Genomic DNA, 23388 nt, shown 5'->3' on the forward strand with positions numbered 1-23388 from the left:
TCTAATGCCCTCATTATGATGTCTTTGGGTCTTGGCCTCCCTCCTCCGCTCCGCTCTGAGGCAGGTCTATATCTCCGATGGCTGTTGTCCCCGACAACCCACACACACACACACACACATGTGGTTCGGCGGGAGCGAGTGCCTTGTCATTGGAGCGTTGAGTTTTTCCCGCTTTGCCCCAAGATTATCATCGTCCTCAACATGAGCATCAGCCAAAGCATCGTTTCGTTCGTAAATTTGCATTATTCTTAGCTTTTTGTTTCACAGCAAAAGCATTTCGCTTGTGCCACTGTTTTTATGACATTTTTAATGACAGCTGAAATTTGATGTGCGCAGATTTCTGTGGGTGCATGTGTCGAGTTTCGAGTTGTCCTTGAGCCAAATGGGGTTCCGTTCCGGCTAAAGGCGGCTAAAGGTGGTCCACGTGGCGGGAAACAGGAGGAGCGTGTGCGCAAAGATAGCTCTAAACTCGATGTTTATATGTTATGAGGGCTTAATGGGATCTCTTTTTATAGTTCAGCACAAAAAACTTTAAAACATAAAATATACTGGAGTGAATTTGCATTCCTCTTCCCCGATCGGAAGTCCTTTCAAAGGTCCTTAGATTTTTGTAGGTACACGTAAAATAATTCCACATGTTCCTCGTATTCCAGGACTAAAGAGCAGGCGCCACTGCTTTTCCTCCGTGCCTCTCCCTCCCCCTCTCTCCACCTCTCCCTCCTTGGCTAGTGCTGAAAGTGTAGAGTGGCCAAAACTGCTTTGGTTTTGCTTTTCCTCGGCCACTTGTTTAATTTTGCGCTCAACATTACGCTTAATGCGTTTACACAATAACCATGCGTTCTCACTGCCGCTCCACAGCCCGAATCCTCCCTCTTCCTGACGCCCTGCTAATGGCCTTATAATTACTGTCCACGTCCGACGAAAACCAGCAAAGCGTCGGAAGGGAATTGGCCCGGCCACAGCCACAGCCACAGTCAGAGCGAAAGCCAAAGCCAAAGCCAAAGTTAACAAGAAACAGCAGCACGAAAAAAAATACGAGTGTAAATGCTACACAGAAATGCAGCGGGTTTCATTAAATGCTCGAATTATGTACTTGCTGCCAGGGCTGTCACCCTCGTTCCCTCGTTCCCTGGTAACTCTTCCTCTTCCGTTTCTTTCCATTCTGTTCCATTCCCTGGACGAGGCCAAGTGTCGGCAAGCTGCCGCGGACAGCAGCCTTGACTTGAGTGCCACCGCAGCGGAAGTGCGTCCTCCCGTCCGGGTGACCAAAAGGACACTGCATTTGCTGAAGAGGCGAAGCTTCGAATTCCCTTTTTAAATAATGGAAATCGTGGGTACCTCTGGCCAAGCAAAAAGGCCAAGCAATTCTTCAACGGAAACCTGTATCACATTTACTGGTACTGAAACGAGTCTCTCGCACAAGGCTACCCCGCTGGAAAGGGTATGGCAGAGGAAGAAAAATTAACTCGAAGAACAAGAAGAAGCTTCCAACAGAGGAAGAAGCATCACCCGCAGAGCCAGACACATCCTTGGAGCCACATAAACCATGCAGAAGCGCTTGCCCGCGCTCGGGGCTCACTCTTTTATCGGGCTGCAGCGGGAGAGGGGCGGCAGGAGCCTCCCAGAGCTGGCCAAAACTTTCAAATAAGAAAAATGACTTTGCATGCATGTTCTCGAACGGATGGATGATGCAGTTGGGCAGGGGGATGGGCGGGGGGATGGGGACACGGCTTGGGGGCAGGATGAAAAATGCAGCTGCTGGAAATTTCACGCATGCAAAATGCAAAAAAAAACGAGGAAGTTCGCCGACAAGTGCCGACATAAGTGGTGATGTACAGTGCGTATCGAAACATAAAGTCAATAGATTTATGGGTTTTCCCGCTCAAAAGGAACTTCTGCCCGAGCGGAAGCCGGCTATGCTACAGAGTTCTGTGTGCTATGACACGCACTGTCTCTGCGGATATGCAAATACATTTGTTAACCTTTTTTCTGTGTGCTCAAGATGTGGCTTAAAGCGATTGGGGCTCTTAAAGCGCGTGGCGGAGCTCGGCTAATGCAGATGACTGCCGGATGCTGCTCGCTGCTCGCCGCTCCCTCTGGCAGGGTTATCGTGTTGCCCAACACTGCTGGGGGAAGACCGAGGACTGCGGTTAGTGGCGCCTCGAGTTGCGACCAAGGCGACTGCACGGTTAGTTGGAGCTGCTCCGCAGCGCGTCTCCATTGTCATTTTGAATTTGTAACAACATGCGCACACGACAATTTGCATTTCCGCTTGCCAATGGGTTCGTTTTTCAGCCCTACCCGTCGCCCGTCGCCCGTCACCCTTCATCCCCTATCCGTAGCCCCTTTGGGAATTGGGGAGCATTTGCTCGGTTTCTTTTGGGGGGAGTTTCATTTCACTTTGTGTGCGGATATTCCTTTAAAGATGCAACGTAGTTTTCCAAAAATAGAACCAAAGAAAACGATGCAAATTGACAAACAAAGACGCACTGAAGCCGAAAAGGAAAAACAACAGAGCAAACGGAGCCAGGCCGAAAGAGGGCAAACAACAGAAGGGAGAGAGGAAGGAAGGGAGGGCAAAGCCCCAACACAGTGCCAGTTTCAGATCAGAGCAGACACGACCCATCCAGACCCTGTCCAGACCCCGTCCAGACCCGTCCAGGCAGTTTATAATTGAACTGTGACCCAGTCGAGCGAATCATCGCATGGACCAACAGCCGCCTGGCTATACGAAAATAATGAAAATGCAACTTAATTTCTTGGCACAAAATGCAGAGCACATTCACAGGAGCATTAACAGCAGCAGCACCACCAGGGGGAGGAGTGGGGAGTGGGCAGTGGGGGGTGCGGTACGGTGCTGGCAATTGTGACAATTTTTGGTGTAGATGGACATTCTGTCCGGCTCCGTTTCTCTCTGCCAGCGTCCCAGTGTCTATCAATAAAATGTCGGCATAAAAGCTTTGAGCCAGGCCATAAACTGGGCCCACATTGCGTATGCTTAATGCGTATGCAGCAGAGATGAGCGCAGCTTGGAAAACCGTGATCACGCCTCTGCAATGCTGTGACTGAAAGAAGAAGAACTCTGCAGTCCCAGAAGGTATCCGATTCGAAAGCAGGCAAAGGCTATCTTTCTATCTTTTACATATGTATGTGCTGTGCTATAGTCCCAGATATCGAAGGGTATCGAAGTACAGCTTCCCTCGGCAGATAATGCCATTTCTTGCAGTGATTTTCCATCTCTTCCGCTTCTATCGCTTCGACGCATTGTGATCGGAAGCTCCTCGTTAGGCCTCATCGCATGCAGGCCTCATAGACACATTGCAATTGTTGTTGCTGTTGTCGTTGCTTTGTGGTAAGCTTGCCCCAAAGCAAGTGGCACATGCATGAAGGGATACACTGTGGGAAAAGGTCAAGGCGAATGCCAGCAAATGGAGCAGGACTCTGTCTGTGTTCAGTCTTCTGTCCTCGATTCTGGGACTGGCTGGACACTCTCTATGCCCGTTCCTATATGTTTTGTTCAGTGCAAGAGTGGCCAACCGTGCCAACCCTTTGGCTGGGACACAATGGCCACTAACTAACAGGGCTGTCTGATTTGAATGTAATGGCCCTCTTTGGTCGCATCACCTCGCCTCCTGTTGGACCTCATACCTCGTGCGGCAGTATCTGCCAGTATCTGCCAGTATCTGCCGTTCCCTACGCTTTAACCACATTGACATTTTCCCTTTGAAAAGCCAAAAAGAAAAAGAAGATCTCCAACAATTTTGTGGCTTTCTGGGGGGCCATACGGGGGCATTCGACGTGCATAGTTTTTCATTTCATTCCACAAATTGAGGGCCTCAATCAGTTTTTGTGCCTTTTGGCTTTGAATTTGATTTTGATTTTGACACAAACACACACACACACACAAAGAGAGACTCTGCTGCAGTGTTTGTTATTTCATTGTTATTATTTGTATTTGTTGTATGTGTGTGTGTTTGTGTGTGTTTTGTGGCCTGCTGCTTATTGGTTTTCTGCGGCAGGTGGGCCAAAAAGAGGAGAGCACACAGAGAAAAAAAAAACCTTTTTATGAGCTTGTTATTGTCGTCGGCCACGCCTTTTGTGTAGTCCATAAAGTTGGCTTTTATGGCCACTGCCGCTGCCGCTGCTGGTCAACTCCTAATTGGAAGTTCTAAATTTCATTGTATGGCTTTTAAGCTTCAATTGTTTGCGGTTCAAATGGTCATAAATATTGAGTGCTCCGGGGGCCGCCTCTACTCTTCTCTATATATTTCGGACATGCTCGACCTGTGCCGTCGGTCAATCAATCGAATTGAGCGACAGTTGATTCAGGGTCGAAAGGAGTGGGGGGGCCCAAGAAGGATACCCCTAACGCCTCAGAGGAAGTGCCCCCAAGAAGGTGATTTATGGGCGATTGAAAGGAGGGTATTCGCGATCACAATGGCATGAACAAGACTCCATTCCAATCTCAGAGATTCCATGAGAGCTCCAACCATCTAGCACTTCTCTCGCTGGCAGAACATTTACCAATTTGTGGGCTAATGTAAATCAATGACCTCTTATTAAAAACTTTAGGACCCACAAATTGTCTGGCACGCTAAACTTTTGAACTTTCCGCAACCAAAGGCCAGCAGCTCTCAGTGGGAGGAGAGTGGAAGGGGAGTGGAAGGGGAGTGGAAGGGGAGTGGAAGGGGAGTGGAAGGGGAGGAGACCCTCGCAGCCGCACAATGGAACGCTTTTTGCTATTAGCGCACAAAAGTCAACAAACATACAGAGATGGAGTGGGAGAGTGGGAGAGCCGTCCAAACCAGCGCCCACTTCAGCATAAGAAGGAAAAGTAGGAAAAGGAAGCCAACACGAAAGGAGTGACTCGACTATGAGGGTACCCTCTACACCGAACAGTATTGCTTCCTTGCTAGAGCAGCCAAAGAGGTTTGCTGGATGAAAATCCTTCCCTTTCTTCACACAAAATACATCCGATGGCAATATACCCTCTTCTCGAACCACCAATGAGTACTGAAAGGCAAATCCCAGTAATGCCAAGAAAACTTTTCAATTTGTAGGCAGCTGTTCAGCAGAGGGGCCAAGGGGGCAGCCGGCAAACCATCGGCAATGGCAGTGGCAGTGGCATCGGGATCTCTATACAGAAGGAAGAGTGCGTCTGGGGGTGGCGTCGGGCGGCGCGGCGTGGCGCAGCGTTTGATTCGTGGGAAAAATGTACACAGCCACTTGGAGCTGGACCTGGACCTGGACTTGGACTTGGAGTTCCGCTGTGGGCACGCAAATTCTGTTTGCCCAAGTGTAATTTCTTAAGTAAAAGGTAAACACTTCCAGAGGAGACCCGGAAAGGAGCACCTCGAGCTATGGCTTGTCCAAAGGAGGTCACACCTTGCACGAAGATGTCCTTCTAGGACACAATTTGCTGCAAATAATCATATTTTTCTGTGTCTTCGAGTGCGATTCATGATGCATGGACACCCGTATGCATGAGTTTCCACTTAATTGTTTCAGAAAAACAAAATTGCACCTCAAAAATATGTTACAAATGACTTTATTTTCACATACTCGGACAAGTGTAAACCGAAAATGCATTGTGCAATTTGTGCTGCAATTTCAGATATTTATGCACTGATCGGAGGTGTGTTTACCTTGTAAACTGAACTGCAAACACCATAGACATCAACGGCAGCAACAAGAATATGGTTACACCGACAGAAACACATGGACAGATGCAGATACAGATACAGATACAGATACAGAAGGGCGGAGCGGAGCGGAGAGAGATTTATGTTGTATGCCTCACTTAAATATACAAGATTCAATGAATTTTCAATTAACTTTGATTGGCACTTTTCCTTATGCAGAACACACTCCTTGAATGGACGGACGGACGGATGGACGGACGGATGCTGCCTGTTTGTGGTTGTCTGAAGCGGAAGGGAAAGAAGCAAAACCTCAACCGAAACCAAACCAAAGCAGACCAAAGCAGACCAAACCAGACGATGCAGCAGACGAGATGAGACGAGGGAATACTTTTAGCTACAAATACACAGATACATAGATACATATGTACATATGTATGTGTGTGCTGCTGCTTGGGACTTGAGCATCGAATCGTATGCAAAAATCCCTTGGCCGAAAACTGTCAAATATGAAGTTTACCCCAGCTACAAGTAGGTTTTACACCGGAAACAAACCAAAAAGAGAGTGTCCCTCGTTTCAGAAAGATATATCTCAGAGAACAGATCTTTCAGCCTCAAGGCCAATGGATTTTCAACGACTTTGGGGTCTCATTGGTGGGTTATTACCTTCTGCAGCTCTTTTCAGTCCTCTCTGCAGTTTCTTTGAGTGTATCCCAGAGCAAGAACAGGCCATCTGGACATTCGATAGCATTTGGTTTCGGTGTTTGCTTCTGAGAGCAACGAGCATCGGCATCAGGAAGTCATGTCAAACTCAAAGACAAACAAACAACAAACAAGCGGCAAGCAAACAACAGCCGAGCCGCAAAAGCATTCAATGGCATTACAAAAACTTGCCAATAATTCAGTTTTCACTCGCACTCGTGGAGAAAACAGAAAAGAACAGAGCAGGCCTGTCCAAAAATGGTGTTAACAAAGCCATATCGAGGCCCAAACCAAAGCAAATAATTACTTTGGCAAACACACTGTTTTTATGGTAAATTGAACGAATTTACAACATTTGCAATTTTCATAAATGCCATGCAAGTTTTTTGCTTTGTCCTCCGTTTGGCAGCCGATTTCAGACTTTGACGAAAATAACATAATGGTCATTTATGTTTCTGGAGGCTTGTTTTGAGTAAATAAATAAAATTTAATAGTTTTCAGTATATTTTTTGATTGATACGAGGGTTTTTCTTTGCTAAATAGAGCAAAGAATGATGCTAGTGATTTTGTATATACTTCTGTGGCTCTGGTACTCTGGTACTGTACTCAAGCCCTCAATTGTTGTTATGTCATTAGCAATATTCACCTCTTTTCATGAACCCCACGGGTATTGGGCCCCGGCCCCCAGGCCATGGCCTACTCCTGGCACTTGTCGCAGGGCCCATTGTCGGGGCCCAATGTTCTAATTAGACCATCCACAGGCACAGGCACAGCCACAGCCACACGAGCAGCAAAAACAAAAGAGTCAGGAGCCCCGGCACATGAAAACATAATACAAAAGCCACACTCGCGCTGCTACTCAATTTTTTACGCTTCAAGTTCAGGAAAATGGAGAAAATAGCCAGAAGAAGGAAAATTCAGCAGCGGCAGCAAATATTAGGCACACAAATGCCAGCAATCAAAATGCAAAGCTGTAAATAGAAAAAAAACGTGAGAGAGGAGGGGGGGAGAGAGAGGGGGAGAACGAAAGGGTGGGAGAGAGAGAGAGAGAGAGAGAGAGAGAGAGTCACAAACAAACTACGACACGCTTGGCAAAAGGCTTATTAAAAACGCATAAAAGAAAACGGCACGTTTACAGAGCAGAGACACACCCACGCACCCACTCGCACACACACACACACACATATGGAAGGCAAGGCAAGGCTCATACGAGCACACACACACACACACACACATGCACCCACACACTCGTATAGCCATATGCATGAGGCACTCGGGCGCATAAATCCGCGCTAAATGAGTTTAACACTTGGCTTAATAGTTTGGTTTTATGAAAAGCAAAAGAAAAAAAAAACAGAAAACAGAAAATGGAAAAAAGAAAAAGCCACCAGAGAACGAGAGGTGGGGAAGGGGTGTGGGCAGGGGCAGGGGGAGAGGGAGAGGTTTGGTGCAAAGCAAAAGAACATGACCATGGACTAGGAGAGAGAGAGAAAAAATGCAAGCAGAAACGATGAAAGAATGATAGTCCTGGATCGAAGCACAAGATACCCTGGCAGATCCTTCATTCGAAGCAAAAACATACGTATGAATCAGCAATGTCTAGTATTTTGTGGGATTATCTAGACCCAAAGACGTTCGTTAGGAGTATATCCCATGTAAAGTATATCTTTATTCAGGAATTCCTTTCGAAACATAGACGTATCGTATGTTGATGTTCCGTTTATGCCCCCCCCTTTCGAGGGTATGGAAAAACAAAGTGAAAAAATGGCTTCCATAGCATACTTTTATGCGCAATAGAAAACTTGCAAATCGCTTTTTGTTTTCATTGCAGCCAGGATCCATCCAATGGGTGGCTCCGGAGGGGGAGTGGCAGCGGTTGCCGCACAGCCGCCTTTGAGCTTTTAGCCAGGCTTAGTTTGTGTGCAGTTTTTGTTTTTATTTCTATTAGCAGACTGCCTTGGTCCACAGTCCACAGTCCAGAGTCCACAGTCCACTGGCTAAATGAAAAGTTGAAAGTGGGCGGGAGGGAGGCTCGAGGGAGCGAGTAGTGGAGTATACAAATGGAGAATTATTTTCAATGAACGAATAGCCCTTAGTCTGGCCAAAGCCCGGCCCCAGTAGCAACAGCAGCCCCCATTATGCCTTGAGAGGAGTACTTTTAGCAAGTGTCAAACGAGTTAGAAGACAGAACAGCTGTCGAGGGTATGCATCGACCGTCGAATGGGTCTTCAACTTTCTGATTCATCGCTCTTCGGGATTGCCCTTGCAGGTGCATTCAAGGACGAAGCACCTCTTCGTTCTGTTTGCCCAATCGCTTGAGAGCTCGAATAATTGCCAGTGTTTTAAATATTTAACTTGCTGCAAGACAGACGCATGCACAGACCCGGTTGGTGCTGCAGCATGTGGCAAGTCAAGGCAAGTCAGGAGTTAATATTTTACAAGCTTTTTACTTTCAACATAATTACAGTTGTGGCGTCTAGCGGTACACGGCAGGCGGGATTCCCGGCACGCGCTCCACGCCCGGGCCCAGGCACTTTGAAAAACTATTTGCACACAGACAGACAGAGATGGAAACAGATGGAGAGAGAGAGACAGAGACACACATGCCGGGCACATACATAATTTAGTAGAGCACTTGGACAACATTAACGTGTGTAGCCCTGGCGCTGAGTGCTGCTCTACGGCACGGCTCCTGCTCCTGCTCCTGCTCGTGGTCCTGCTCCTGTTCCTTCCGGAAGACCCAGCAAACGGAAACACCTCACACAGTCGCAGGCAAGGGCACACACACACACACACAGACACAGACACACTAAGGCCTTACCCAAAGGCACCTGGTGTGCTTAGATCCTGTTACCATAAACATCCATACACTCACAGAAATGTAGGATTTATTCGCCAGATGTTGAGTAAATAATACTCCATAAATAAACAAAGAACAGGGCAAGATCTTCGTTGAAAGGCATCGGTGATAGACTGGAGCATACCGACAGCTAGGACACATAGGAATCGAGTACAGCATTTCTTTTTTGTACCACTTCCAGATCAATCGAGGAGAATTCTTGGTTCTCTTATCCTCAAAACACAAATCAATCCGCAAGCAAAACAGACACTAATATCCGAATATTCGATAATGTTTTCTTGTAGTGTAGAGCTAATACTTTTCCCAGCTAATACATATATAATTTTGCGCACTTTTTTGTCGTTACTTTTATATTTTATTGGTGGCAGACCCTGCGCCCACTCGCCGCCCATTCCGGCTGCACTTTTATGTCTCTGCCTCGCTTTTTTAGCCGCTGTTGTTTTTAATATTGTGTTTGCCTTAGCTACTTTATGTTTAAGTGCAGCTGCAGAATATATTCCTTCCAAAAAAGAGGCAGGAGGAGCCTCGGGGTGCCTCGGGGTGCCTCGTGGGCATGGGGAGAGGAGAGAGCGGTTCCTTAACAAGCAAACAAGCGTTGACAAGCCGTGGATGGTTTTTGTTTTCTGTGGCTTGTTTTTGTTAATACTTTCTGTTTTTGCGGTGACTGCACAAATATTATTCATAGCGAAAGCTTAAAAGTGTGCAACGCTCTTCGCGCCAGATGATGATCTCTCCATCTCTGTCGCTCCTTGCCACATTTCCACTGGCATCTGGCATCTGATCTGAAGAGGGTTATGCAGATGGGAGATTGTAGAGTTGTCTCTAAGTCTTTTCATTTGTCGCGATCAAAGGACCCCCATTGTCTTTAGAGACAATTGTCTGTCCCATCTTCGAATCTCTTCGGACTTTTCCCAAACGAAGACTCCCACAAACGCTGACTAGTGGAAACGTTCGAGAAAAGTTCTAGAGCCCCCGCTACGCATTAAAATTTAAACATAAATAAACAATGCGGCCTGCCATGTGTGTTCCCCGGAAGGAGTCTCTATCTTTTTCAGCACCACCATCTCCGCTCTCCGCTCTCCACTCCCCACTCCCCATCCCCCATCTTGCGATGTTCCTTGCGATGGTAAATCTTTACAGCTAACAATTAAGTCGCATAACGAACGTTTTTTGGGTAGTTATGGATGGATGAAAAAAGAAGAATAGAACGGAACGCAAACGGAAACTTTTTATTGCCACACACTTGCGGGCTTTTGGGGAAGTTCTGTTCTGTTCTGCTCTGTTCTGCTCTGTTCTGCTCTGCTCTGCCGTTGCCGCAGATAAGCAGCTCTGGTGGCAAACTTTGGGCCATATAAAACCCCGTACTGCCAACAGGGACAACATTACTAACTACTAGGACGAGTGCGAGTGGCAGTAACTATCTGGGAATGAAAGACAACCCGAAGCTAAGGCTGAGGCTAAGGCTGAAGCCGGAACCGAAGCTGCAATTAATTTTGTGGCAACAATTGCCGCTTCGAAGGAGCGGAGAACGGGTATCGGTACCCCACTCCAAGAACTCGGTGGAACGTGCCTGTTCGGGCGCCTGTTATCATTATGGAGCATCTTGTACCATTTAAATAATTACGAACTAGCTCGGGTACTACGTACCCCTCCCTCCCCCCCCAAAAGGCATTGCGTGCCAAGCCAATGGGGCAGTCAGTCAGCCAGTCGATGGGTGGAGCCCTTGGGTGGAGTTGTAGTGGAAATTACCGAAAATAAAATACTTTTTATTGCCTCTCTTTAGCTGTTTATAAATAGTTTAGTCGTTTGCTGTGTTAGTTTGTGTTAGGCTTTGACATTGATAGCAGGGGCCCGTGTACACAAATTGGCCCCCAGATAACGAAGGTTATTACGGCATTGGCACAAGTGTGGGCCCAACAGGTGAGCTGGAGGGCAGCTAATTAACAAGGGCTGGAGTCACATACTATTATGATGCCTTCTTGGTGAATAACTTAATGAACAGATCTGTGCATAAAAGCCTTGATAGTGGAGTCAAATATTGGCGGTAATTGAAGAAGAAGCTGATTCGAAGGATCTTATCCTCCTGCGGAATATGGAAATGCACTTCAGGTGCGATGTCTTTGATGCCCAACGACTCTAGGACAGATGTTCAATGACACAAGACGCAGGACTTTAGAATCATCCAGATGGTAGGGGCTTCCGCTTGGAGCGTCCTTCTCGTCCTTCTCCAACGCCTGATCTTGGGCAACTCCAGATTCTGGCCAAGCTCTCTCGCGGATGAATCCCACCCTCTGCTTGCACTTTCCCTAAGCTTTTCCCAGTGCATCGCTGGTCACTTTGAGCCATTGAATCTGGTGTCTGCTTTAATAAAGCTCTTGGGTGATATTTTAATGCCAAATTGACAGTGTCAGACAAAAGTGTTGCACTGATGGCCCCGATACCCCGGTGTCCCGATGTCCCGATTCTTTGTTGCATCCGATGTATTTTTTCCCTATTTTTGTATGTGTAATTTTTTTTGTTTCGCCTTTTTTTGCATGTCAAGCGAGCGATGCTCTGGTGGCTGAGGCCAATTTATCACACAGCTTGCCCCAATAGATTTAAATTGTCACATCGTTTGTCATCTGCAACAGCAGCAGCAGCAAGAGGGGGTGGTCACTCGGGGGGCAGGGAGGGATGCGGGGCAGCTGGCGCTGAGCGCGGTTAGCCGCTTTTTGATGACAAATATTAATACGAGGCACGGATGCATGTATTTATTAATTATTTTGCACTGGCACGCGGCAGAGAGCGCTCTAATTAGGCGGAGGCATTGATGTCCAACTAATTATGAGCATCATATTGTTAATAACTATGACAACAATTTGCCGGTAATCCGCTTTGAAAGCTCTTCAGAGTGCGAAACGGCTCCCCGGACCGAAGTGCTTGATGCTCTTGAAAGTCGGCTAATCAATGGGCTGCCACCAACTCCCCTCCCAGCGAGGAATACCCCTTGAAAGGGCACTCAAAACCATTCGAATGAATGACAAATACAATGACAATTAATAAGCCGATGACCACTCCGATGGGATGGTCCGACTCCCGCTCTCATCGCTCTCCTGTCACCTCATCGGCCAACGCTCCGATCAGTGCCGTCTCTAATCAGGGAAATTCAATTGGCATTAATGCGACAGACGGCTAAATAATAAAATAATTTATGCGGCTCACCGAAGTGCAAATGGAAGCGCTGCGGAGGATCGGAGCCAAGGAGGGCCGCAGAGCAGAGAGCACTTGGAAAATCCCCCGGCAAACAATTGAAAACTAAAACGTAGCAAGTGTCTCTAAGCGATTCAGCTGGGATTTCCTCCGTCTCTGGCTGTGTGCGTGCGTATCTGTGTGCCTCTGTGTGCCTGTGTGTGTTGAAAATGTGCTAGAAATTAAAAGATAAAATACCAATTAGTGGCTCTTCTAGCCAGCTTTGGGGTTGAAGAGCTGTGGCAGCGCCAGCCCAGCTCTGTTTGCTAATTGAAAAACAAACTAAATTTGCAACAAATTAAGCCACAGACACGTACTGCACAGTGGCAGTGGCAGAGTGGCAGAGTGGTGGTGAGGGAGGAGGGGCAGAACAGCAGAGCCAAAGATGTATCTATATTCAAATGCAAAACGAATATGAAATACATATTCGCAAATTATGAAATATTCAAATACAGTTCCGGGCTGCTGCAAATACGGGATAGAAGGATGCGTGTGGATGTTGCATGTGGATGTTGCATGTGGAAGCTGAATGCAAACAAGGGAAAGCAATTGCAATCAGCCGAGCCGAGTGTTGAGCAAGCATTGTGTCTGACACTATCCTGGAGAGTCCCTGCCCCTGCCCCTGCCCCTGCCCCTGCCCCTGCCCACACCCCTTCACTGCCCCTGCCCACTCTCAGATCTTGCTGTTTGTAAAACGGAAACGGATGTTGCATTTGTGCCTTTGATGATGCGTTTGTGGAGCGTCTCGTTCGATGCGTTTTGCCTCCTCTTGTTTGCCGTTTGCTGTTTGCTGTGGCAGCTGGAGCCTGGAGCCTGGAGCCTGGAGCCTGGAAGCTGCCTCGTAACGCATTTAGCCCGCATGGCATCTGTAATCTCGTGCGTATTGCTAGGCAATCTTGCTTATTCTATTTTCCATTATATTTCTTATGCATTTTTAAGCCATTTTTTGCTGCAGAATTATAAGAACCTTTGATGCCCTGCAAGGAAGGTTGAATGACGGTTCCACTGGTGTTTTCTGCTACCAACTCTGCACACACGAGTACGCTTTCCTTCAGCAACGACATTCCATCTCAAACTTGAACGCGCTTTCCCATTAAACTCTGTAAACGGCTCTGAGCTCAAGTCAAATGTGTCTGTCATACATGACGTATGCGCAATTAATGTACGGCCATAAATTGGTAGCGAAAGAATAACAAAGTGTCCTTATGCTCGTAAATGCATATAGAGATGTGTATGTGTGTCTGTGTGTGTGTGTGTAAATAGGGTCCATCATTTTAAGAGCCGATATGGCCATATTGCAGCATGATTACGACTTAAGCAATTCCGGGGAGTGTGCAGAAGGAGGGGAAGGTGGAGAGGGGGGATGGGGGGAAAAGGCAAGAGTTATTGAAATGAAATGCTCGCAATATGGCCAATAAAAAAAGATGCGGTGGAAAATAAACGGAACGCTTAAGTCCGGCCGAGCGGCAGGCACTTGGCGAAAAATGTTTGCCGACCAATATGAATGTACTACGCATGTGTGTGTGTGTGTGTGTGTGTGTGTGTGCTTATGGGTGTGAATATATGTATAGGTTAAATGCAGGCCACACACACACGAGTACGAGTGTACAGATGTACTTCATGTGGCTCTCAAAGTATGATAAATGAGCGTAAGAGTTAAATGCCAGCACAAGGAGGCTGGCGAACGAAAGCTGTTTTAACGGTCAGGAACTGAAGGAGTGGGCCCCACAGGCAGCGACTAGGGCATATCCTGCAGAGGGAAGGGATTCATCTGCTAGTCCTTGTTTGTCCTAGTTCCCTGAAGGAAAGAGACCCTCTTTGAAGGAACAAATAATACTCTGCTAGTGCCAGGCTATCCTTTGTTGTTGTCCTGATCTGCATATAAGAAGATTCTAGCCCTCCAAAGGGCCATCAACCTTTCGAATGGATTGCAAGGATCGATTAAGTGATGCAGTCTTTGAGTCAGAGTGTTGGAAAGCATGGATATCCCTTGATGATGCCTGAAACACCCTTCACAAGCAGGGTATCAAACGGGAGGGCCCACTGTTGGCCGATATTTAATTGAGCCACCACATCGGCAGCCAAGCAACCATTGCAGCCGCTTTCCATTGTCCATTGACCAATATACTCGTAATTGGCGTTTTAAATACTCGTCCTACCTTTTTCCACGCCATTTTTGTTTCCTACGATGCCGTTTGCCACTTGCCTGGCATTCCTTTCCATATTTTCGCTGGCCAGTGATTGATGTGAGGGCCGCCATATGCCGTATCCCGTATGTGCCTCATGCCGCATGCCGTATGCCGTATGCTAAGCAGCTTACACGACAGCCAAAACACACACAGACACGCACACACACACTCTTGTAAGTAGCTGAAATTAAATTTCCCTCTGTTCTCGCTGGTGCTCGGCCACGGCTCTCTCTCTGGTTTCCGAAAGGAAAACCCCTGCTTGCTTATGAGAAATTGCTTAAGCTGCAGCAAACATGAAAATGAATTTTTCAACAACGTCTTAGACTCGCTTGGCATGTTCCCTTAAGCTGTCTTAAACAGCCAGGCCACACACACACACACGCACACACACACACATGTGTGCAAGGGAGTGGTGCGGTGTGCGTGTGCCCCGGCAGTGGGGGACAGCCACCGAGGAAGCTAATAAATAATTGTCTGGTTGGCGGGGAGAGATACAAAAGACGGTGCGGCGCCTACAAGTGGATGGGTTGAAAAATTCCGACACCAACACAAATAAGTACAGATAAATCATGTGTGCTTCTGCCCCTCCCCCACCCCCACCCCCCCGTGCACTTTCTTTTATTCATTCCTGTGCAAATAGCAACAGTCTGTGGCAGGAATTAACGTCTTTGGGGGAAGGACAAAGGGTTGCCAGCGGCGGGGGTGAGTGCGTGGGAGAAGGCAAGACTCGTACAGGAAATTCCAGCTTAGCCGGCGAGAGATCTTAAAGATCCACCAAAGAGACAGTCCAGGACCAAACTCTTGCCTGGAATTGTATCCCTTTCAAATCCTATCGTATGCATATCCATTTCAAGGGCGGACTTTGCTATTGCTTTCCCATTTCTATGATATCTTCCGCCACCATCTTTCGGATCCAATTAATTCCAAAACATTAAGCTAGCAAACAGAACGAGGGCAAAGCCAGAGACTTTCATATTTTCGCCACTCTTCAGATGAGTGGGGTTTGAGGAGGATTCGCACTCGCATTCGTACAATTATCGCCAATTGTTGGCCATCAGCCGGGACTGGTCGAATAAACAAAGGGTTAATTAAGCAGTTACACACACACACACACACACGTACTCGTAGTGGTATTCGTGCTCGAATAGAATGAAACGAAAGTCCATTTTATATTCAAACAATCGCGTTAATTTATAATCCTCTTATCGGGCCAAATTTAACACTGAGAGCCACTTGATTATAGTATGCTCCATTGTTGGAGCCGGGTTAATTTGGGTCTGAAAATATAAGCATAATTTATAAGGCAAATTAGATTTGAAACTTCGGGGGGGAAAATGGGGGAAAACCAGACCGGGAATGATACAATTTAATATTTAATTAACAACAACAAATCAATAATCAATAATCAAAGAATTAATGAGATGATAAACAGAAGTTGAATGTAGAGAAAAAGTGGATTTACAGAAGCTACAGAATGAAGAGGAGCGAAAAGCCGCTCCTCAGGGCACTGTAGGACACACCTTAACACCTCTCACTAATCAATCTTTGCTTGAAATATTAAGGGGGGACTGCACTCCATTTCCCAGCCATTCGCTTCGAGGCGAGAATCCACTACTCCACCTGCTTGAGCCCTGATTTGTACTCCTCTCTTTTTCCACCCCATTCTCATTCCTGCCACATATGGTCGTGTGTGTGTGTGTGTGTGTGCTCCAAGTCCAGTGGATTCCATCAAATCTAATTGAATAATTCAGGAGCTTCTGCTTGAATGTATTGTGTGCAACTGTAGACATTAGCCCCCGGGCCAACGGGCCAACGGGCCACGGAGGACGGAGAACGGACAGTGCTTAGTGCGCAAGCGATTTATAACGGGGCCAGTGGCAGAGGCAACAATAGTTAATGAGATATTTTATCTAAGCATTAGCCATAACACCTAACAGAACAAAGACTCGAAGAAGAGCAGGAAAGGAATGGCAAGGGATAGTTTCGGCGACCGAATGTTGGGATACCCTCGAAGGGCAACAGATACGGATACATTCTTGGGGACTAGAGATCTATGGCCAGCATCTGTGCTAAATCTGAATACCCTCTTCGAGGGTACGGGCACTCTTCAGGAGTAACTGCTCCAGTGAGGGGCAGTCCGTCCGTGGGAGGAAGCCAAGAAGTTATCGCACGGGGGCCACACCCACTCGAGCAACAAGCATCTCTATGCGTGTGTGTGTGGGGGGTGTATTGGTGTGTGTGTTTTTGGCAAATTAGGTTAACAAACTAATAGATACACAGGGATACACAGGAGAGATGCATGCAGCTGTGTGTGGGTGTGCTCGAGTGGGTAGGGGGGTGGGTTATGGGTGGTGGGTGGTGGAGCAATCGGTAGGCAACTACAACTTCATTAGCTAATTCAATGCGGCGCACGGTACGTGAGTGCGGTGCGGTGCGGTGCTGTGCGGTGCGGCAAGGAGTGGTGCCGAGTGGCTCGGTGCGGTCCCAGCCGCCGTATGCCAATAAACACAATTTTACGCTAATTGGGTAACAAATATAATTGCCAAGAGCAGCGTAATAAACCACAGACAAACACACAAGAGCCCCCCCACACACACACACGCACACAGATACATAAATATCACAATTGGAGGAGCATTTGGTACTACAACTGTTTATACAAAGGAGCAGAAGGGGCAGAGGGGCAGCGGGGCAGAGGGGTGGCCCATCGAAATGCCTGCCAACGCATTGTTTCTGGCCTGATGAGTGACTCGGGACGGTATCGGGATGGTATCGGGCTGCGGCTCGGGCCTGCCCCCAGGAATCGACCTCAACAGGTTCATTAACTAAGTAGCTGTGCCGGCGTTGTCCCGGCAACTCGACAACACTCCTGCATCCTGCACTGAATCTGAAGGGCCTCCCCACTCACGGAAAACGATTGGGGGAGGGCAGGAGAGAGGCCGGAGAGAGAGGGAGGCAGGTGGGATTGCTTTCCATTGTAATTAGCTTGAAGCGGGACAAAACGCTTACTCAGCTACGGGAAAGCCCATCAGCGAGGGTGGATCGATGCCTAGATATGGAGACAAACCCACAAAGTGGTAGATCAATTCATAGAAACCCGTGGTATATTTTTAAAAAAATTTAGTTATTCCTATTTTTTCCACTATTCCGAATCTTTCCCATCTTAAAGGGTATAAATTTCCCCAACAGCGCTTTATCTGTAGGGAATTTACCTCTCATTTGTTCCCGTCTCCAAACAAATGTATATTCCCTTCGGTTTATTCGATATTCCACCCACAAATTGCTCGCCCCACCCTCTCACCTGCCGTTTTGCCGTTTGTTTGCCGCCGCGTAATGAGTTTCTCGATTCATTATTAATTAAAGCCTAAATAAACTCGGGCTTAATTATTATCAATCCAACCCAGAGCCATCCGCAAAGTGAAAAACTCCCCCCGCCTCTTGGACCACACCCTATCCTCCAATCCCGACATCTGATATCTGAATGGAAACGGAACCCAAGCCAAAGGCGAAGGCAAAGGCAACAGCAACAGCAAAGGCAAAAGCAAAGAGCGTAAATGTTTGTTTGCTTAACGCGGTTCGATTTATTTGCATTTGGTTAATTGAAATAATTGTCCTTAATTTGTTTGTGCCTCAGAGCAATGACAAGGCCCCACTCTCTCTGCTCCATCTCCTGCCACTGCTTCTGCTTCTGCTTCTGGCTCTGCCTCTGCCTCTGCTCCTTCAGCGAGTCCTTTCTTGGGGCCTCCGCAATTGATTGTCTGCGATTCGCGTCGCTAATGGCAGGGAAATCAATTACTGGTAAGCACTCGGCTGGGGTCCGGGCCCAGCCCAAAAAAAAATTGATTAAAATTGATTTACAGCCGACAAACCGACAAAAGTCAAATGCCACGCCAGACACAATCTTCCCCACCCTTCCTCCCTGCTCTCGGCTCCAGCTCCTGTGCTTCCGAGTAAACGCTTCTGTCCTTCATTGCTTTTTGCCCTGCTGCTTGCCCCAGCAATAAGAAGTCTGAAACTGAAAGTGAAGATCTCACTGGGGAACATCAAGAAGTTTCTTTTTAACGATTTTAAGGGATTTATTCTGGTCTGCTATCATATGCCCCATCAAGGCGGGCATGTTCTCATTAAAGAATAGTTCTTCCAACCTCGCATTATCTATTCATGAGGAAACGAACCTCGAATCTCCCCACATTTACTGGAATTAGGGCAAAGTTTTAAACTAGAATTCCCGCCAATTGTGCATCAATGGAAATACAATTTAATTAACCAATAGTCATTCCCTTATAATGGCATTAACGTTTCCGAAATGCTCTTATGATATTATAGCCTATTGAGGCCAAAAGTGCTGCATTACAGGCACCCAAAAGCAAGGCCCAGAATTGATGGAATTTCAGATACCCACTACGCTGTAGTTCATTAAAGGGAAAGTGTTCCAAATAAATGTAGATACAAAATAAAGCTGTGGAAGCTGGAAAACGCCACTCGATCACCTGACAACTTGTCCGAGAGTCCCCCCCCCCCAAATCATGCAATCATCGCTGGATGGCACCACAAAAGTACGCCCATTCCCACTCAATTGCCCGAAAACCTTTTCGTTTAATTTCGCTGACACTGCGGCGCCCAACGATGTGTGCGAAAAGTATATTTCCCGCTTGTAATTCTCGGAAATTTTCATAAACGTGCATTATGAAAATATTTGCGGCTGTTAACGAGCGACCGAACGAATCGAATTGAATTGAAATGAATCGCGTCGAGTGGAGTCGAATGGCCACAGAGGTTGGTGGGGGGAGGGGAAGGGCAGAATATGTCGCAATAGATGTAGAAATTTGTGCAATCTAATGCATTAGCTCGGAACGAATCAAAATCAATATCAATATCGATAATAATATTCGGTAGTTTTAGCTGCACTTTGTATCTGTATCTATCGCCATTTGTATCTGTGTCGATTTAGCCAGGCAATTAAAATGCAACAGCCACAAAGAGTCGAGGGTTCCTGCGGCTGTGACATGCATTTTAATGCAGTGTCCCATGTTCGGGGATTTGCCAAAAACGCAGCCTCAGCCTGGGACATAATTGATGCATTAGCCAGGGGTCCGCCCCAGCCCCAGCCCCAGCCACAGCTATCCAATCTATAGATATAGCCAGTCTATAGCCATCCAATGGCAAAAACTGTCAACTGTCGCGTTCTATATTCCATAAATCAAATAAACGAAATGCGTTTTCAATGTTTTTCGCTGAATGTTGATTATGACTATTTGATATTTGCAGCAATTGAGTGTGAGGGGAGGGCACGGGGGGTGCCCGGGTAGCTGGAACAAAATATTCATAATGCGGCTTACATGTCGTATGCGTGATGTGTTATTCTTTTTGCGGCTTGTGGGCTAATCTCAGTCCGGGATTCCCCATGGAGAGAAGGAGACTAGCGCGATGCAGTGCGGTGTGTGTGTGGGCTGCGTGCTTAGCGGTTTTGGGTTAGCCATCTTTTTTTGCCCGCCTCTCATGTCCTCCCATTAGCACTATCTCTCTCTCTCTCTCTCTCTCTCTCTCTCTCTCTCCCTCCCTTTCCGTGGGATTCATCTCTATTTCGTGGATTTTTAAATTGATATAAATTGAAATGCGTTTTTGATGTTTTCTGCCATGTTTGTTGGGTGGCAAGTGCGTGTGTATGTATGTGTGTGTGTGTGTGTGTGGGCGTGAGGGTTAAGTATGTCTGTTGGACTGTTGTATCTTGTAGACAGAGCACCTCTCTGGTGGAATAAATATTCATAAATATGTATTCCTCGCTTATTTCATTTACTTTCCTCCACTGATTACTGATACGACTGCACTTTCATCATTTTGTGGAAGCATTTATTAAAACCCAAACAGTTTTGCTATTCAGAACTACTTTTACCTCAAATTGTATCCCTTTGCTGCAGTTGCGCCATTTATTCGCTTTTTATCAACTTCAATGCAAATTTCTGTGCGCCATGCCAAGTGAGCTGCATAATGGACTTGCCATGGTCATATCAATGCTCAGCCATCGGGTGCTCCAGCCCCGAAAAGCGAGAGGGAGAGCGACAGGGACGGGCAGCGAGTGAAGGAGTGAGAGCAGCAGCAGCAGCTGTCCGGCCGTGCCACGCCTCACTGGCCAGACCTGGAGGAGCTCCGAAGTATTCGGGGCAACCAGCTGCACGAAAATCGTAGCATACTTTTCAGCGATTCTCACTCTCGCACACGGGCAGGGGCCGTCCTTCGACATGTATTTATTTGCAGTCTTTTGTTTTGCATACACCCGTATGTAGCCCACTAGTTCAATGTTCGTTGGCCTTTTTTGTTGTTTCCCAAACAGGGTACACGGATCTTGCAAGGGTATGCTGTAAGCGCTATAGTGTGGAGACCATGGTAGCTCCTGCCGGCTCTTTAAAGGCAGGAAATTCTCTTTGAACACGGGTATTGATATGAATATTCACCAAAGTATGTTGCCAGGTGTTTGCCAGGTATCTTTTAGTCGTAATATCTTCGATTGAGGTTTTCACATGTTTTTTTCTATGCGAACTTTGCTTTTGCTTTCAGGGAATGCGAATCGGTGGGTCGGAGGGTTGAATGGTTTGAGGGTAAAATAACCGCGGCAATCATGAACATTCAGGTGCACCGCAGAGGCAGAGGCAGCAGCAAAAGTTACAACCAAAGCAACAGCAACAAAAACAATGTAGAGTAATAATAACAACAATGCCCCCCGAAAAAACGGTAAGAAAAACAAATGAAAACATGAACAAAAATCGGATATGAAACGAATATTTATACATAGAGAAAAGTGCAAATGGAAAATGGAAAATGGAAAACGGGAAACTGAATTGTTTATTGTCTCGCTGGGGCACCCCAGTGGTTGTCGGGTGGTATGTGGTGTTTCCGATTTGCTGATGTGTTGCACAAATCGATTCATTCGGCCATAAGTAAAGTTTTAACCGGAGTTGAAGTAGCCAAATTAATTGCAATTATAGGGGTTCAGTGAAGCGATGAACTATCGAGATGCCGGAATCTGTGCTCTTGACTGGGCCCAAATCCATGTACAAAAACTCGGCCTGCTTCCGAATCAACAACTCCATCTAAAAAACTAATCACTCCTTCGTTATTTTAAAGCATATTTATTCATCTTCGATTCAACCATTCATTCATAAATACTTTTAATTAACTTTGATTTTTAACAAATATTTTCCCAATGCTGTAACCTTTTTCGCTCAATTATTTTCTGTGCTACAATTTCACCTTTTATTTCTAGGCAATCGGCAGAAGATTGGGGCCAGAAGAAGGTAAAATTAATTCGTAAATATTCCATGAAAACATTGCTCCAGAGTCCAAACAAGCGTAAGCTTTTCTTTTGGGGAATTTTTGAATAGAATTCAAATGTTAAAATACCTCATAAAGTCAGTCAATTCATTCTCGTTTCAATTGTTCTCTCGAAAAACTCGAGCAGCACACATGGCGTATGCGTAATTTTGCTGGCTAGCGCTGGCTGCCAGAAAGCAAACAAAAACGCTGCTTGAAAATTAAATAACAGCCAAGGGAGCAGGGGTGCAGGGAAACACACCCACCCCCCGCAGTGGAATAGTTTTCAAGCCACAAACGGAAGGGCATTACCCAAAAAAAAGGGGGGGAAACAGTAGCCCCCGAAAGGAGAATCAAATCGGAGCAGGGACTCGAGTAGAAGGCAAAGCAAGTACCCCAAAAATGGCATTCAAATGCTGCAGATTGGATTGAATTAACCAGGGGGGATGGGGGGAGGCTAAGGTAGGGAAAACTGTGCGAAAACTTTGCACAGATCGGGAGGGGGCTGGGGTAGTAGTAAATCAGTTTTAATTGATATTTGCCAAAGTGCTCGTGTAAGCAAACACTTTCCAATTTGGGTAGCTCTCCCTCTCGGGGAAATTTTCCACGCTATTCCCTGTACCGCTTTTCCGGCCAAAAGAATGAAGGGGCAGCCGATGCGGAAAAGTATAAAATGAAGCAAAAATAATTATTCGTTACTTTGGGTATTGTTTTCTCTAGGATGAGGACGGGGGCGAAGGCATTGAGCTAGCTGAAGGTATATTTTATTAGTTCAGTCGGAATACTATCTAGGGCTGGGCAGAGTCGAGGGTGTATCAGTTAAGGGGCGAAGCATGCAACAGGCAGATGGCAAAGAGTCGGAAATCAGACGAGGTGGAACCTTTGAGTGGGGAAATCTGTGTTATATTATTATCCGCTTATAAGATATTTCTATTATCTATATCGTTTGTGGAATATAGCGCTCAAGTGTACTACAATCATGTAGGAACGCTTTCACCAGAGTTCCAGAGTTCAGTTCTTACTACATACCCAACCCAAGGGTATCTTCTAGTCGTAACAGCCCCTCCACGGCATTGCCATTGGTCGCTTTCATTGTTGGAATCGGTAAACCAAAGCTGGGCGCACTTGGCCAGATTCTGTTGACAAACTGTTGAAAAGTGGTCGCTGGGAAATTAACGTTTCACCGCAAAAATGTTGGCCAGCGTGCCAGTCCGGCCGGGTCCACTGTTCCGGCTCCGGCAGCAGTCCTGGTCGAGCTCCAGCTCCGGCTACATCCAGCTCCATTCCCGTCCAGGTGAGGCGCCGCGTTCGAGCTGCAATTTCGATTGCAATTGCACTGCACTTCACGCAGACCCACACAAAGTTGTTAACCGAAAAACTGCAGGCAGTTGAGTGGTTGTCAGTGGTTGTCACCACCACATGGTTGTGTGTCTGTGTCTGTGAGTGTGTCTGTGAGTGTGCA

General features: G+C 46.8%; 1 long non-coding RNA gene across 2 annotated transcripts in view; it reads left to right on the plus strand.

The window, feature by feature from the left end:
• Positions 1–23388, plus strand: part of LOC26533718 (uncharacterized) — a 45774-nt gene that overhangs the window by 8883 nt on the left and 13503 nt on the right. The window contains exons 3-4 of one of the 2 annotated variants that reach the window (XR_004469493.1): positions 21174–21347; positions 21409–21767. The exons of the other annotated variant lie outside the window; for it this stretch is intronic. This is a non-coding gene — a long non-coding RNA (uncharacterized lncRNA). Of the gene's footprint in view, positions 1–21173; positions 21348–21408; positions 21768–23388 lie in introns of those variants that run through there. 2 annotated transcript variants of the gene reach the window in all.

Source organism: Drosophila pseudoobscura, chromosome 4 (genome assembly GCF_009870125.1).
Source record: "Drosophila pseudoobscura strain MV-25-SWS-2005 chromosome 4, UCI_Dpse_MV25, whole genome shotgun sequence".
Lineage (NCBI taxonomy): Eukaryota > Metazoa > Arthropoda > Insecta > Diptera > Drosophilidae > Drosophila > Drosophila pseudoobscura.